Below are 15,801 nucleotides of genomic sequence, written 5' to 3'. Positions count from 1 at the left end.
CGGAACCAAAGTACTGAAAACGTACAGCAGAAGCAAAAGCATTGAAGATATATTTTTTTAATTGATTTTTTTTCCAGTTTTTAATAAATGCGTTTTAGGTTTTTTTTTTTAAAACCTGATGCGGCCCGGTTTCACCCAGAACCTAGCTCCGGTGGCCCCCAGGTAAATTGAGTTTGAGACCCCTGATCTATAGCGATGGGACTGATATCAAGGGGGAGCCACAGGTAGTGTCACTAGATGAGGGGCGGACGGGGGACGGGGAGTGGGTGGCAGGCAACACTGCTACTGTGGAGGCATTTTTGTGTTTTGAATAAAGAGGGCCAGGAAACGAAAAAGAAGCGGCAATGGGAAGTGGAAGCCGGGGCTCGTCGGGGTCATTAAGCATGGGGATCTGCACGCTTCTGTTTCTAAAGAGGGGTCAGCGCTCTGCATGCGGGGGCCATGTGCGTGTTTGCATTCGAAGAATACTAAGAATGTGAGATCCAGGCCTGGTGTGTAATCCCATGCAAAATCCCAGTCGGCCAACAGTCCGCTATCAATGGGAGCGTCTGCAACGAGGATCAGCCGTTTGACTCATTTGGCTTTGAGAATCAGCCCCTACCCGCCATCTTTAAAATGGAAAAACATCCAAGCTAGTTTCACCCCGATTCCGCCCCATTTGGAGACCTGAATGCACGATATTCCTATTTCACTGACATCTCCTGATTTATTGCCTTCTGATGGGACATTAGGTCATCACAATTCATCCCGTGGCCAGTAATCGCTGCATGTAATCTTCATTAATCTGTGATGTCAATCCCAGCTTTTGGTTTTACTAGGGCTGAGTCTACACTATCCCAGCGAGGGCAACGCGCCACGCGGTCCAAGAGACCCTTACCGATACCCAGTACTGCAGTACTAATACATAACCGATGCACTGCTAACTTGATAATAAGTTCTGATTGTCTTGTAAAGTTATGTTAATGACATAATTAGTCATTAAGATGAACTGAGACCAAGCCTGGCTGGTCCTATTAACTCATGCAGATGGTTTCACAGGGTGGAAGATGAGGATGCAAAAAAAGAAAAAAAGTGACTTGGCGCCAAAAGGGTGGACCCGATCATAAGTCTCCACTTGTCTAGCCCCTCAATCTGTTCAGAGGAGAGGATGAAAGGCCTCCAATGGCTAAATCCTTGCAAATGTTGAAAGGGTGTTGGCAGTACAATTTGCTACAATTTGGCGCTTGCTAACATCAATAAAGAACAGGCCTTTACTCTGCTTGTCACATTTTTGGATTCAGTCCTCATTTGAAAATGAGTGGCCCTTCCCAACTCATTTCCGTGTGTGAGTGTGTGTGCTCAATTGGAAAAATTAACCATTGATTAGTGCACTATTTGATATAATTTTTAAAAAGGGATGAATGTTCTGAACTACCGTTTCCATGCCGATTATGCTGATTATAATAATACTGCCATAGTGAATGTCATGCAAATGACTTGCCATATATATTTAGCCAAAACGATGCCACAATATAAACACAAAAGATGGTTGTTTTACATTAATTTTTTTTTTTTTTTTTACAAAAACACCATGAACAATTTGCACATTTGCAACTGAATCATGTGTGCACGTCAAAATGTCCCCTCAATGCGTACCCTCCAGCTCGCTACACGGCTTCATGCATTTTCACTTCCTGTTTGTTGCATGGAGCATGGATTTCAATGGGTGACATGCATTTCATCTTGTGGATGTTTTTTACGGTTTAAAAGTGCACCAAACATGATCTCTTCCATTGTCCAGTTGTGTCATCACCTCTTTATGACTCTCCAAAAAAACAAAAAAACTTAAAAGACGTATAAGTACGTCTTCGGTAGCAAATGAGTTAATAAACAGTCACTGATGCTGAGAGAATTTTTTTTTTTTTTGTCTCGTCCAGCTATTGGAGCAGATAGTATTGTTGATCTAAGTGCTTTTACATGCTAAACAGATTTGCTCTATGTCAGCAAAGGTGTAAGCTACAACTTCCCTGTATTATGAAATTTTATTTGCCGTTATTTGATGTTTTTGTTATGTGAATTTGGAGCGGCCGGACCGGAGCAGAAAGAAAAACACAGAAAAGAAGAAGAGAAACTGAGGTGGGGACAGTAGAGAGAGAGAGAGAGAGAGAGAGAGAGAGAGAGAGAGAGAGAGAGAGAGAGAGAGAGAGAGAGAGAGAGAGAGAGAGAGAGAGAGAGACAAAAACAGCATCAACAACAATTCCCCTGACAACAACAAACTTCCCAATGGCAATAGTAACAATGAAGACATGAACCGTGATAGTAAACACAATTACAGCCATAAAGTTGCAGTAATTCAAATCTCACTGCTTGACATCATTATTACTGTAATAATAGCATACCAATAGCATAAAGACATCAAGGATAAGACGGTAGATTGTGTAGAGAAGCACCCATGTGCTGTGAGTGGGCATATGGAGGTGTGTACTTCTGTTGGTGTGCATATTCATATATGTGTACATAAGTGTGCTCATATGTGTGAATGTGTAATTGTCACCAAGAATGACAAAAAGAGAGGGACTGCCTTCTACCGCCCAGTAAACCCAGCCCCGCGCAGCCAGGTCAAGCTCTCACTGCCAGAGATTCACCGGTCCCATGGGTGCGGGTAAAGCCAGGGCCGACTCCCCAAGACCCCGCCCCCGAAGCATCCCCCTGAAGAGACCAGCAAGGGGCCATGGAGGAGCAATCCCGATCAGCAACACGGTGCCAGCAGGCCGGAGGAGAGCTACACCCCTGAGACCGGCGGGAGACCATACCCCACTAGGGTAGAAGGGCATTGAGGGCCACACACCAGTGGGCACAAGGGCGCCCCTGCCAACCGGAAGGGAGCCTGCCCACGGCAGGAGGTGCCGCCCCCCCACACACCCTCAGGAGCGGAACCCGGCACAGGATCCCAGGCACGGAGGTGCCCGCGATCCAGGACAGACTAAGTGAGGTACCGCCAACCGCGCTCCTAGGTCAAGCCCCTGCGTCAGCTGGTTCAACAGGACCCTCAGGAAGGCTAGGCAGACCAGACCAAATCATCCCAGGGCACCCCGAGCGAGCCGCCGTGCCCCAGCAGCCAGCGGGCCAATCACGGTAGTGTATGTGTGTGTATATATCATATGGAGTCATTAAAAGTGGAGGACAACTGAGCAATGGTGGGTCCCATGCCTGCTTACATCCACCCCCAGAACCGAGTGTGTAAAGTGCGGTAAAAATTGAAGGGTGAACAAGCCAGAGGAATGACGAGGGCAAAGGGGCATCTGCAAAGAAACCCCTCACCCCCGGCACAACCAATTGTCCGGAGCAAGCCATGGGCTGCAGGACCGGCCACAGACCCCACCCAGCCCATCATGGCAACCAGTCCGGCCCGCCAACCCCCAACAGCGATGACCTCCAGCCACCCCACGCAGGGGGCTGAGAGAATTTAAAAAATATATATTATCAATCTATCATTGTGCCCATCCCTATTTAAGTCTCATTTCATTTTTCATTTCTCATTTAAGTCTATTTTGTGTGGGAAAGTGACTTGTTTGGTTGCACCGTTCGTGCCATGAATGCCATTGCGATAATGTATTTTTCTCATGGACTTGGTAGTTAATTTATTATTGCCTGACTGAGTGACTAGTGATGTCATTGGCTTATGTTTTTTGTTGTCTTACCTTCATTCCGGTACTTACACTATATACTGTGTCCATTTAAGAAATAAAACACTCCATTATCTAAATAATTCAACCAATTTTTCCTTCATTACTTAGTCTGTACATATTACTGTTATTATATATTGTCACATCCATACTGTGCATACTGTTTATAATCTGTAGAATCTGCAATAGCCATATTATAGTCATTTATATCCCTGTACATATCCTCACTGTATTATAGTCATAGTCTGTTATAGTTTGTACGTAGATCTGTCCATTTTTCTACATTTACTTACTACTAAAGGTATTTATAAAATTGCACTTCTGGGTGGATGCTAACTGCATTTTGTTGCCCTGTACCAGTGAGAAATAACAAAGTTGAATCTAATCTAATCAAATGTGTTTTTCCTGTGAATTTATTATTTCTCTTTAAAGAAGCAAAAATATGTTTCATCCGATTACTTGATTAATCGACAAAAGTTTCAGTAGAATACTCGATTACTCAAATATTCGATAGCTGCAGCCCTAGTGATCATTATTGTTGATTTTATGAGACTGTAATAAACTCCTATCTCTTTCCTCTCTCCACAGGCGGTATCAGCAACACAATACAGACAATTATGAATTATGCTGCTATCAGAATATGATACACAGATACCGGATGGGATATGCCACATCGCTAACATTGCAGTACCCTTTCACCCTGTGCTGCTTGTAATGGTACACTTATGGATGAATGGCGAGTGGAGCTCAGGAACGAGAGAATTGCATTCCAACAGGATGAATGGAATGGCACGGAAATGAAATGTTTGATTACCATTGACTGATCCAAACTTGTACCGCCAAATGAATTGCATTTCTTGGTGGCAATACAAGCTTATTTAAAAACTCAGTTCTCATTACAGTGCATACAACATTTGCACAGTATAGTAAAAATAGAAAAATACAAACCGCATGGTCCAATAAAAGGTAACATTAAATAAAAATGAAAACTGATCTTTGAAATACTTTGAACCGTTTCTCATAACGTCATCAAAACTCCTGCAGCATTAAAATAGAATTATAGAGAAAGTAAAGATGTCAGTGTTGCTAGGCAACGTCAGTGAACACCTGTCACCTGCATAAGCATACATCTGAACATAACGCAGGAAAAGAGCAATAAATAAAAGGAATACATGGGAGAAGTATCTGTCTCTTCACATTGTAGAATGGTAGGTTACAGGTTGCTTTGCCACTCTGCCAAGAAAGGTTACAGTGAAGGCAAGGCATTTGGCTGGTTACTGTGCGCCGGCTGTGCGGAAACACACACACACACACACACACGGCCCATTGAGCAGGCTGCCATGATGCCAAAAGGGTCATTAGGCATGCACTTCCAATTCAACACACTCTGGTGCTAATTAACCAGAATAATCCAAGACTGTGCAAACAGCACAAAATGCATGTTCGAAGGGCAAAAAAACCAACCCAAACAAACCAAACCGCAGGAGTTTTTTACGATGGAAACCTAAACATAGCAGCAGGATGGTTGTGCACAGATGACACTAACCAACACTGACTCTAAAAACAACCTGTTTTTATTGTCCACCAATGAATCATTGTGACCTATAAATGTAGTTAGCATGTTGTATTCTCGTGTTAAACAGTGCCAAAGTTTAAGATAATGAGGTTTGGGCATTTGGAAGTGACTCCTAAAAGATGATAAATCAAGATGAATCAATCAAGTTGCCAGCCCAAACTGGAACTCTGTCTATGCACTCGGCAGTGTGACCAACCACAACACAGTGGGCGTGTCTGGAACACATTAAAACAGACCATTTTCGCAGGAACCACAAAATCCAGAGAAATACAGCTGAATAGGTGCAGATTCTGGAGGAACTAGAACACTTTATGCGCTGGTTATTGTGTGTCGCTGCTCTATAGGAGTCCATAACTCAATACAAAGAGCCGAAAAATTTGCATAATAGGTCCCTTGCTGTTCAATTATATCATAGAGTGGAATATGGGTTACAAAATGCTGTTAAGTTTTTGCACAACCTTTGAGGCAGGGGTTTTCAAAGTGTGAGGCAGGCCTCCCCTTGGAGAGAAATCATTCATTCATTCATTCATTTTCTACCGCTTTTCCTCACAAGGGTCGCGGGGGGTGCTGGAGCCTATCCCAGCTGTCTTTGGGCGAGAGGCGGGTTACACCCTGGACTGGTGGCCAGCCAATCACAGGGCACATATAGACAAACAACCATTCACACTCACATTCATACCCATGGACAATTTGGAGTGGCCAATTAACCTAGCATGTTTTTGGAATGTGGGAGGAAACCAGAGTACCCGGAGAAAACCCACGCATGCACGGGGAGAACATGCAAACTCCACACAGAGATGGCCGAGGGTGAAATCGAACCCTGGTCTCTTAGCTGTGAGGTCTGCACGCTAACCACTCGAACGCCGTGCCGCCCAGAGAGAAATCAATCAAGATAAATAAAAATAAATCCTTTTTAGAAAGGGACACACAGACGGAGGCCCATTTTAAGCTATATTTTCAATAAAAAGGACAAGTTAACAAGTAAAACATTATCACATTAGCTTTGCAAGCATCAAGTTAAATCTTAACTGGAGCGTGCTCTTGGCTATTCGTCCTTTTCCTCCCTGAAGGTAGCTCATTTGCCTAAAGACATTGAAGAGTTGCCACAGCGATGGACATGCTCCCAAAACATTAACAGGCTAATACCCGGCTCAAAGTAACAGGGGAGGGGGGGCTGACAGGAGTGCCACGCAGCCCCGCTTCCAGCCGAGGCCCATTATCATTTCAAACAGGTTCACCGGTACAGTGACGAGTTAACGGCCCATGTAATGACATGCGTTAATTAGCGCCACAAGAAGCCCCTTGGCACCTGTGCACCATTTAAGACAACAGGCACATACAGCATGTTTAACCAAACTAACCCATGCATGCTGATAACACAATGCATGCCTGTAAGTCACATGACAACGCTTCAGTATGAACTATAACCGCAAACCTTCCAGAATCTTTACCCTCATGTCGTCACAAACCTGCTTTAAAAGCTCCACAAAAGACAGTCAGCGCACTCACAAAAAGCATAGACTTGTTCCACCCACCCAGCTTAGGACGTTTATTTCCGTTGTACAAGTTTCCATGACAGCTCATAACCACTTTGAATGGTGGTTTACGCATTCAAAACCAGGCCAACTTGAGAGGCGCTCAGGCACTGACCTCGGCGGGTTACATTTCCATATAGTACAATCGACAGACTGCCGAGCATTTTATTTTTGAATGGCTGCACCACACTTTCGGCCACTTCCTTGAATTCATGTATAATTAGATGCTGACATTTAATGAATAGTATCAGCTGGTGATTGATGCAATAACCACCGTGTGTAAATAGTGCACACAATAGTTGACATAAACATGCAGCCATAAATAAAACGGGTGAATGGTGGCACAATCAGTTACTGTAGGTGTGGCTAACTTATGGCTAAGTAACATTAGTAACTACATCACAATAAAACATTCATTCATTCATTCATTTTCCTTACGAGGGTCGCGGGGGTGCTGGAGCCTATCCCAGCTGTCTTTGGGCGAGAGGCGGGTTACACCCTGGACTGGTGGCCAGCCAATCACAGGGCACATATAGACAAACAACCATTCACACTCACATTCATACCTATGGACAATTTAGAGTGGCCAATTAACCTAGCATGTTTTTGGAATGTGGGAGGAAACCGGAGTGCCCGGAGAAAACCCACGCATGCACGGGGAGAACATGCAAACTCCACACAGAGATGGCCGAGGGTGGAATTGAACCCTGGTGCCCTAGCTGTGAGGTCTGTGCGCTAACCACTCGACCGCCGTGCCCGCACCTACATCACAATAAAACATAAAATACAGTAATAAAAAGACAACAATGCTAGATTGGACTTTGTAACATGGGATATGTACACTATAAACCTTGCAATCCTACTACACTGGGTGTTCCCAGCATTATTCCATGAGACACAAAATGTTTTTTCCCCCACTGGAGTTTAACAGCAGAAGCTGTAGTAATTCTACACTTGATCTAATTTACTTGAGATTTGTCAGATCAAAAGTTTAAGACTTCAAAACCTGATATTTGTATCACTTCTTCCTGTATCTGCACTCTGGGTATCATGGGAACTGTAGTTATTTTTGTCATAAATTAACCATCTTATTGTTTTAGTAGCAACGTTGTTAAAAAAAAGTAGCTGATTATAATCTGGAATTTACGGTACATTATTCCTGTAAATACCCACTGATGATAGTATTTCTTTCCTAGAAAAAGTCTGAAAACAGGTGGAGCCAAGAGCTTCTCCCCAAGTGTCGCTGAGCTTTTCTTCCCGACACTCACACATGAGATATGGATATAATAGCGGTCAATGAAGCAGACTACAAAAACATTAGCCACCATCTTAAAACATCCAAAAACAGATTCTGAAAAAGATAGGTCGTCTTAGATTCGGGTCAAAACAAAAATAAGCATTTGGTTTCATTGGGTATGGGTATAAATAGCATCAATAGAGCTAAAACCTAACCATAAGAGGAACTTTAGCACTCTACAATGTAAACAAGTGATAAACTGGGACTGTGCAAGCTTATTTGCAACATACAATTTGTGGCGGGGGAAGTGTCAACCATTCATATACTGTATATAAGATATTGGAGTGATTATTTAACCTAAAACATAGCTGGAGAAATACAAAAGCACTGGAAGAAGGTGCAGGAATTTTCTAAATGAGATTTAAACTAAGATCCCAACCCCAAATTTGGTGGAAATAAAAGGTTCCACTGTACTCCCTTCACTAATAATCATCCTTTGAGTCATAAAAACAATCCATGCTATGGGATTGACTGGTGACCAGTCCTCGCTTCTCACCTGAAGGTCAACTGGGAAAGAAGCATAGCTCACCCAATGACTGAATTCATGAAAAAGATGGGGGATGTAGATCATTGTAAACGTTTTTTAAGTAACTATACTGAAGCTAAACACCGAATCCAGCCTTGGAATCAAGTAGTCGGATGTTGAGGTTTTTGGTCCACATGAGGCAACATACTGTACAGTAGTATGTCTGTCTGAGGGACTAGGGACCGTCATTCTTCTGTTCATTTGTTTTCATTTGTACACTCACTGTCCATACTTGGAAGATTGTCCTAAAATATGGTATTAAGACTATTTGCTTGGATACCAAATGTTACTGAACAACGGCTCAAGGCCGTAAGAACCACTTTTCACACTGCTTTGAAGCTCCGAGCCTTAGGAGTGTACCGGTCAACGAACCAATTACTCAATCGATTCAAAGCTGTGCAGAACCACAGGTGAGTGGCTTTGCACACAAGCAGCCCTGAGACCAAAAAGAGGGAGGTTGGGGGGGGGGGGGGTTAGGGCGGCACCGCTGCGAGCAAAGATAATTGTTTACCAGAGGCCTAAGTAGCCGTCTCCTAGCAACAGCTTTTGACAAGCTTCATATCAGGTGTGGCCGGGCTGGCCTCCACCGGCGTCTTCATCTATGCACTTAAAGTGGGCATCGAAGACGGGGATGAAAGCAGAGGTGACTTACCGTGCAAGTCCCGACAAAGTGTTTCAATGAAACACCGCTACAGCTTCTTCTGTCCTACTTCTTTTTCATTTCAACACACTGTGTCTCCATGATGGTCAACATGAAGCGCTTAGAATGAAAACACTGCCGGTTGGCTTTTGTTGTTAGACTTTGTTAAACAAAAGTGAAATACTGAGCTACTTAAACAATGTACTGAGTTGCAACCAGACACTTCAACTACAAACAGCGGCAGTAGACTCGCATTCAACACTGGTCTCCAGGTGTCAGTAACGTTACATCGATGAGACAATAGCCACCAGGAAGTACTCGTGAGTCTTACTTTGTTATTATGTCTACTATATTTGGTAATACAAGTGTAAAGGTGACTATAGGGGTGTTATTTTGTGTCTAGAGAGCTTTAATAATAGTATAAACTATATTTAGAAGGTCATAACAGGCTTTTTATGCTCAAACTACGAAAAGATTTAATAAAATCTTTATTAAAATGCAGGGACTGCTGGGGTGCTGGGCACTCGGTGGGTGCACTCAGGGGCTAGGGGGGGTCGGGGGCCAGGTGGGTTGACTGGCGGGGTTGGTGGTGTGCTTCAGCAATGTCCTGGGGTTTTGCTGGGGTGTCCGATGTTCCCACTCTTCTTTTGTTGTTTTGTCTTATGTAAGATTCTGTGATTATATGTGTGGAAAAAAAAATCACTTATTGAATTGGTAACTGCTATGGGGTGGAGAAGGGGTAGGATTCAATAAGCTTTGCTTCTTCCTGCTCCTTTTCAGACATGTGTAGTAATGAGGTGTTGTGTGTGTGTGCGCATGTATGTGTGTATATATATATATATATATATCGTAAGTGTATATGTGAGAAAGAATAATGTAACATAGTATGCATGTCTGAAATAAATTAAGAAAAGAAAAAAAGAAAGGAAAATGAATCCTACTTTGTTGAGTCGAGGGGCGATTGTGGTTCATTAAAAATAACAAAATAAACTGAAAATGAGGCAAAGAAAAGATGGAAGCAATGCCGACATCTGTTAAACTGTTAAATCGATGCACTAATCCCCTCATTGGTTCTTTATTGACTTTTTTAGTGCTGGGAAGAAAAAAAAAGCAGCACAGAAAGAAATCAATTTCCTTGCGTTATGCAAATTTACAGAGAAAAACATTTGCATTTCAAGCACTATTGCAAATTCAAATTGTGACAAACGAGGTTCTGTATTTATATCTCATAAATCAATATATATCAAATAGCTGAGGCGTGAATCCTATTAAAATTGCCCATTATAATTAGCGACTGTCTCTTTATTGCTGAAGACTGCACTCATCTTCCTTGTGAGGGTGGGTTTCTTCATCAGGTTTAATTGGCCTTGCAGGAACCGCAACCTCAGACGTGTTGTGTTCACCCCACTGTGGGAAAAAGTACCTTTTGAAGGACAGGTAAGCCGGAATTTAAAGGCATCCTGCGGAACAGGATCTGTTAATAAGTCCGATTTGCCAATATCATCACTGGTTCACTGATGGGGCCATGTTGTGGCGTTTTCTATCACGATTTCATCAAAGGAATGATCAGAAAAGAAGAACACAGCTGGATTAAAGAAGCAAAATGGAAATGCACCGAGTCCCAAAACAGTCAGTGTTGACAGCTGAATTTCTGCAAGAAGCCAAAGTTTATTCTGTGTGTTCCACAGATCCCACTTAAAAAAAAAAAAAACACACACACGCATGGCTGCACTTGACTGCATCTGCTTGAAAGTGCACACCGCGTGCATTTGACGGACACGTGGCTCGAGGAGCGAGCCAAACCCATTGAAATACTTTGGGTTGTCTCCAGGAAAGGGCCCGTCTCCCACAGGTTAGCGCGGAGAAAAAATATGGCTGTGATATGCTTCCGCTTTCGATATTGTCACTTCTGTCAGTCAAAGTGTAGGATTTTATCAGTGAAAAGTAATTAAGGTCCCCATCTCATTACGTTCGGAAGATTCTATAAATCAGGAGTCTCAAACTCAATTTACCTGGGGGCCACTGGAGCTAGGGTCTGGGCAAGGCTGGGCCGCATCAAGTTTTCAAAAAAAAACCAAAACGCATTTATTAAAAACAGAAAAATATACAAACTTTTTCAGTGCTTTGGTTCCGATTTTCTACAATAAAAGCTCTGATAAAACATTCCACTGTTCTCAAATATCTTAATTTTTATTTTTCTGCACAAAATAAGATGAGAAATAAATAAACAAATCAAGAATAAAGAAAATCAATCAATCAGTAATAAATAAATATAATAATAATAATAATAAAACGGCAAATAATAAAAACTTAAGAAACCACATATAGTTGGTGGGTAGACAAATTATTTTTTTCAGATTAAAATGAACAAAGCATTATTAGAGCCCTGTAGACATGACAAAACACGACTATAGTCACATTTATACTTTTTTATTTACAACATATTGCGCAACTGCAGGGTCTTGAGACACATGCTAACTCGCAAACTAGAGAGCTAGCGACCTAAACGGTAGCCTTCAAGTTATTTCCTTTAAACTTAAATCGCCAAAAACTTACCACTTCCACACGGATAGGGAGGATAACTATTAACAGTTATTTAACCTTTAACATGAACATTAATCAAACATAATAATTTTTTCTGGGTACATGATACCATACAGCATCCATATCAAACTTGCGCGAGCCGCACTAACATTAAACTTTCATATCAAGGCGGGGGCCTTAAACTAGTGTCCTCATTTGGCCCGCGGGCCGCGTGTTTGAGACCCCTGCTAAAATGTGAGGACTTGGCCAGCCTTAACGTCTTAGACACAAAATGGGCCCGAATTTAAATGCAGTTTCTCGGCACAACTACTTTTACCACAAGGAGTAAAAAAATCAAAGTGATGGAAAAGTAGAAACATTGTGCAACAATTTGCAGTAATTACCTTTGTTATTCTGTCATTGAACTAAAAGAATCCAGGAAATGACACTTAACGTACAGTGTATATGTCATCGATATAAGCTACAAAGCTTTTTGCATGTCACATATTATCGATTAAAATAGGACAAAACATGCATGTGGAAGTTGTAAATGCAATTTTGCTTCGTTTTATTGCAAATCTTTACGGTAAACAATGCTAATCCCGCTTTGATTGATTACTCTGTGAAAGTAAACACTAAAAAAAAGGTATAGGCTTTGATAAATTCCTAATTTCATTTAATCTACAAAAAATAATTTTTTGTGTCATTTTTAGCTAGCTAACCGACCAACAACCTGATCTCTTGTTGCTAGGCAGAGATCATAAAGCTACCACATCGGCCAATGACAAAACTGTCATAAGCCACACCCACTAGGCATTCTGAACTGCAAACTACAGACCAAGAGACACGGTATGGAGACACGGTATGCACACACTGAAAAAAAAATACACACTTCAAAATAGCTCTTTAGTGATTGCGAGACAAAACAAAAAACAACAGTAATTAGTAAAAACTCCCAAGAGATGAGCAAGCATCAGTCATGAGTGTCTTTACTGGCAATAATGCAAAGGCAGAACAACTGGAAGTCATCCAAAACATTACGCAATCCGAGTCCAATCGGACATGAGCGAGAGCATCATGCTGCAAGACGGTCATTACACCGAAGACCAAGCCATGGTGTCTTGTCACGGAACAAGCAGTTCTTCCAAGAAATGTCAGATGAGACACACCACAGTCGGCTGACGTTAGCACATATTCCCAAAACTTGTTTAACTGCAGTATATTTTAATAAATATAATATATATAAATATATAGATCGATATATAAAAATAAAAATAAAAATAAAAATAAAAATAAAAATAAAAATAAAAATAAAAATAAAAATAAAAATAATAGTTTATGAACCAATCGTGCCAAAAATCATCTCCCTCATTTGTTTACTTCCTGGGTTACTTCCAGGTTTTAATGATGCCTTGAATTCAAGGAAAAACCTTCGACCTTACCCGTCCTGCCTAAGCGTAGGCTTCGCTACACATCCTAAAATAAAGGCCGGACCTCCAAAATGTGACTGAGCTCCAGACGTGGGAGCTGTAAGTGCGACACGCCTTGACAAACACAGCTCATTAGCATTAAAGCCATGAAACCTCTGAGACTTATTTTGATGCACTTCTGCCACCTTGTGGCCATTTTAATGGCTTAAAATTGCTCTGAAGTGGGAACCATTCGTGGAGAGGTGCGTCATCACTTCTTTTTGCCTAATAGTAATAAAAAACATAACTATGTCTTTGGAATTGAATGAATAAAGAACCTACAATGGCAACAATTTGGCACCGCAACAGATGAATACTCACTCTGTTTAAATTGTATTAAAAATAAATCTGCGTTGTGGACCTCAAAGCTGGGTGATGTCAGACAAGAGAAGCAGGGTGTCAAATGTGTCCAGACGACACACAGCCAGCGGTACACACTGCATCTTTGTGTTCCCAGTGTGCCACACAGCAAGTCACCCCGCCGCCTTGTTGCCACATCTACCACTGGAATACTGCACCGCCATTAGCCTCATGGACCGCTTGACAAAGCACACCGAGAATAAACCTCGTCACCTCGGATTTCAGCACAAAGCCTTTCGGATTTCAGCACTTGGCATCATTTGTAGGTCGGAAATGTCAATTAAGTCAATTATCATTTCATTTGTTGTGACGAGGGATGGGCATTATAATTGGCCGATGGATTGTGAAGAATCATGTTCATTGTGAGGAAACGACTGTAGATGTCTTGGCTGAAACCAGAAGGTGCTACTGACTTGGTCTCGATGACGTTGCTGTCTAAAGAAGAACATCAGCTACAGGAAGCCGTGCAGACCTGCCACAAGCCCTACTCCACTAGGAAGCAATATTCCGCATTCGGAAAGCATTTCCCATCCAAATTATATTTCAACAAGAGCCTAAAAGGGCGGCACGGCGGTCTAGTGGTTAGCGCGCAGACCTCACAGCTAGGAGACCAGGGTTCAATTCCACCCTCGGCCATCTCTGTGTGGAGTTTGCATGTTCTCCCCGTGCATGCGTGGGTTTTCTCCGGGTACTCTGGTTTCCTCCCACATTCCAAAAACATGCTAGGTTAATTAGCCACTCCAAATTGTCCATAGGTATGAATGTGAGTGTGAATGGTTGTTTGTCTATATGTGCCCTGTGATTGGCTGGCGACCAGTCCAGGGTGTACCCCGCCTCTCGCCCGAAGACAGCTGGGATAGGCTCCAGCACCCCCGCGACCCTCGTGAGGAAAAGCTGTCGAAAATGAATGAATTAATGAATGAAGAGCCTAAAAGTAAATCACTAATATGTGCATTGTGTCGCGTCAGTGGCAGAACCCAGTTTAATACCGACATGCTTTTATTTTGAAGTGTTGCACTGAACAGGAAGGCACTTGTATCGGATTATATCAGTCTGCACAAAACCTAAAATCTCTGTTATTGGCACTCCAATAAAAGCAATACATTTCAGATTGCACCCCAGTCCTTAATCAAGCCTTTTCTAATATTCCATACTACAAATTACATAATAAATGTATGAATGAATGAAATGCTACTGATATTGGATGGATATAATGGATATTGGAGCAAAATAGTTGTATCCGGACACCCCCTAGACTAGTTATATCACTGTTGTCGTATCATGCTGATTCACGATGAAGTTGATTACGCTTCGAAACAGGCGCACTAGCATGATGTTCAGCGCACTTAGCTCCTATTCGCAGTACCATTTTCGATTTTGTCATCATGAAGTGGTCCATCTGGGAAATACTTCCCCACACAAATGTTCCTTCTCCTTACGAAAGCATTTTATTCACATGATGTCAATTTCTGCTAAATTACGCAACTAACAGCAGGTTCGTTTTGTATTGTTCACACTCGAATCACACATGAGTCGGACAATGTTGCTGTGAACTCTACAAGTCGTTTTTATATTAGGAGTGCACAGATTTCTACATGCAAATCAGGCATAGGCCATCCAAAACAACTTCTCAAGCTGCAGCCGTGACACAGAAATGTGTCACAAAGGTTAGACAGGTTAACAAACAAGAGGAGGAGCTGTGATGCTAATTTTAGCATAATGGCGAAGTATGGAGCAGCTAAGAAATAAGATATTTTTACGTATTGTAATCTACCAATCTAAGCATCTTATATCTGGGACAATTAGCACCATAAATGATCATCTTTGAAGCTTCTACAGTGGAACGAGCTTAATTGCCCTGGGGGGACCACCTGGCACCCACAGCAGGGGAGGAAGTGGTGGACCCAGTCACAACATATATCACCCACAATCATATAAGAAGTTACCTTTAACATAGAACAAATCAGATCAGCTGAAATTAAACATAACCGCTGAGCCACACAGATCCACTTCAGGGTCTACATATCAAAGCATGTCCCCCTGTCTAATTAGCCTGTGGCGGACATGGCGGGTGCTTAGTGGTGCACTGGAACAAAGCCAAACCTCATATATCAGGGTCACTTTTTTTTTTTTTTCTATAACAGAGACGACCCAGGTGACATTACAGAGCACTGCAGCTGCAACAGGAACCACCGGAGGCATGCAGTTTT

The 15,801-nt window shown here is 42.2% G+C and overlaps 1 protein-coding gene across 2 annotated transcripts in view; it reads right to left on the bottom strand.

Moving 5' to 3' along the window:
* The window catches only part of jag2b (jagged canonical Notch ligand 2b), a 51,419-nt gene that overhangs the window by 33,006 nt on the left and 2,612 nt on the right, over positions 1–15,801 (bottom strand). The window lies entirely within an intron of this gene.

Source organism: Doryrhamphus excisus, linkage group LG19, assembly GCF_037039965.1.
Source record: "Doryrhamphus excisus strain RoL-2023G ecotype Guam linkage group LG19, RoL_Dexc_Guam_v1.1, whole genome shotgun sequence".
Lineage (NCBI taxonomy): Eukaryota > Metazoa > Chordata > Actinopteri > Syngnathiformes > Syngnathidae > Doryrhamphus > Doryrhamphus excisus.
The sequence above is the reverse complement of the archived record's forward strand: the minus strand, read 5'-3'. Positions and strand labels throughout refer to the sequence as shown.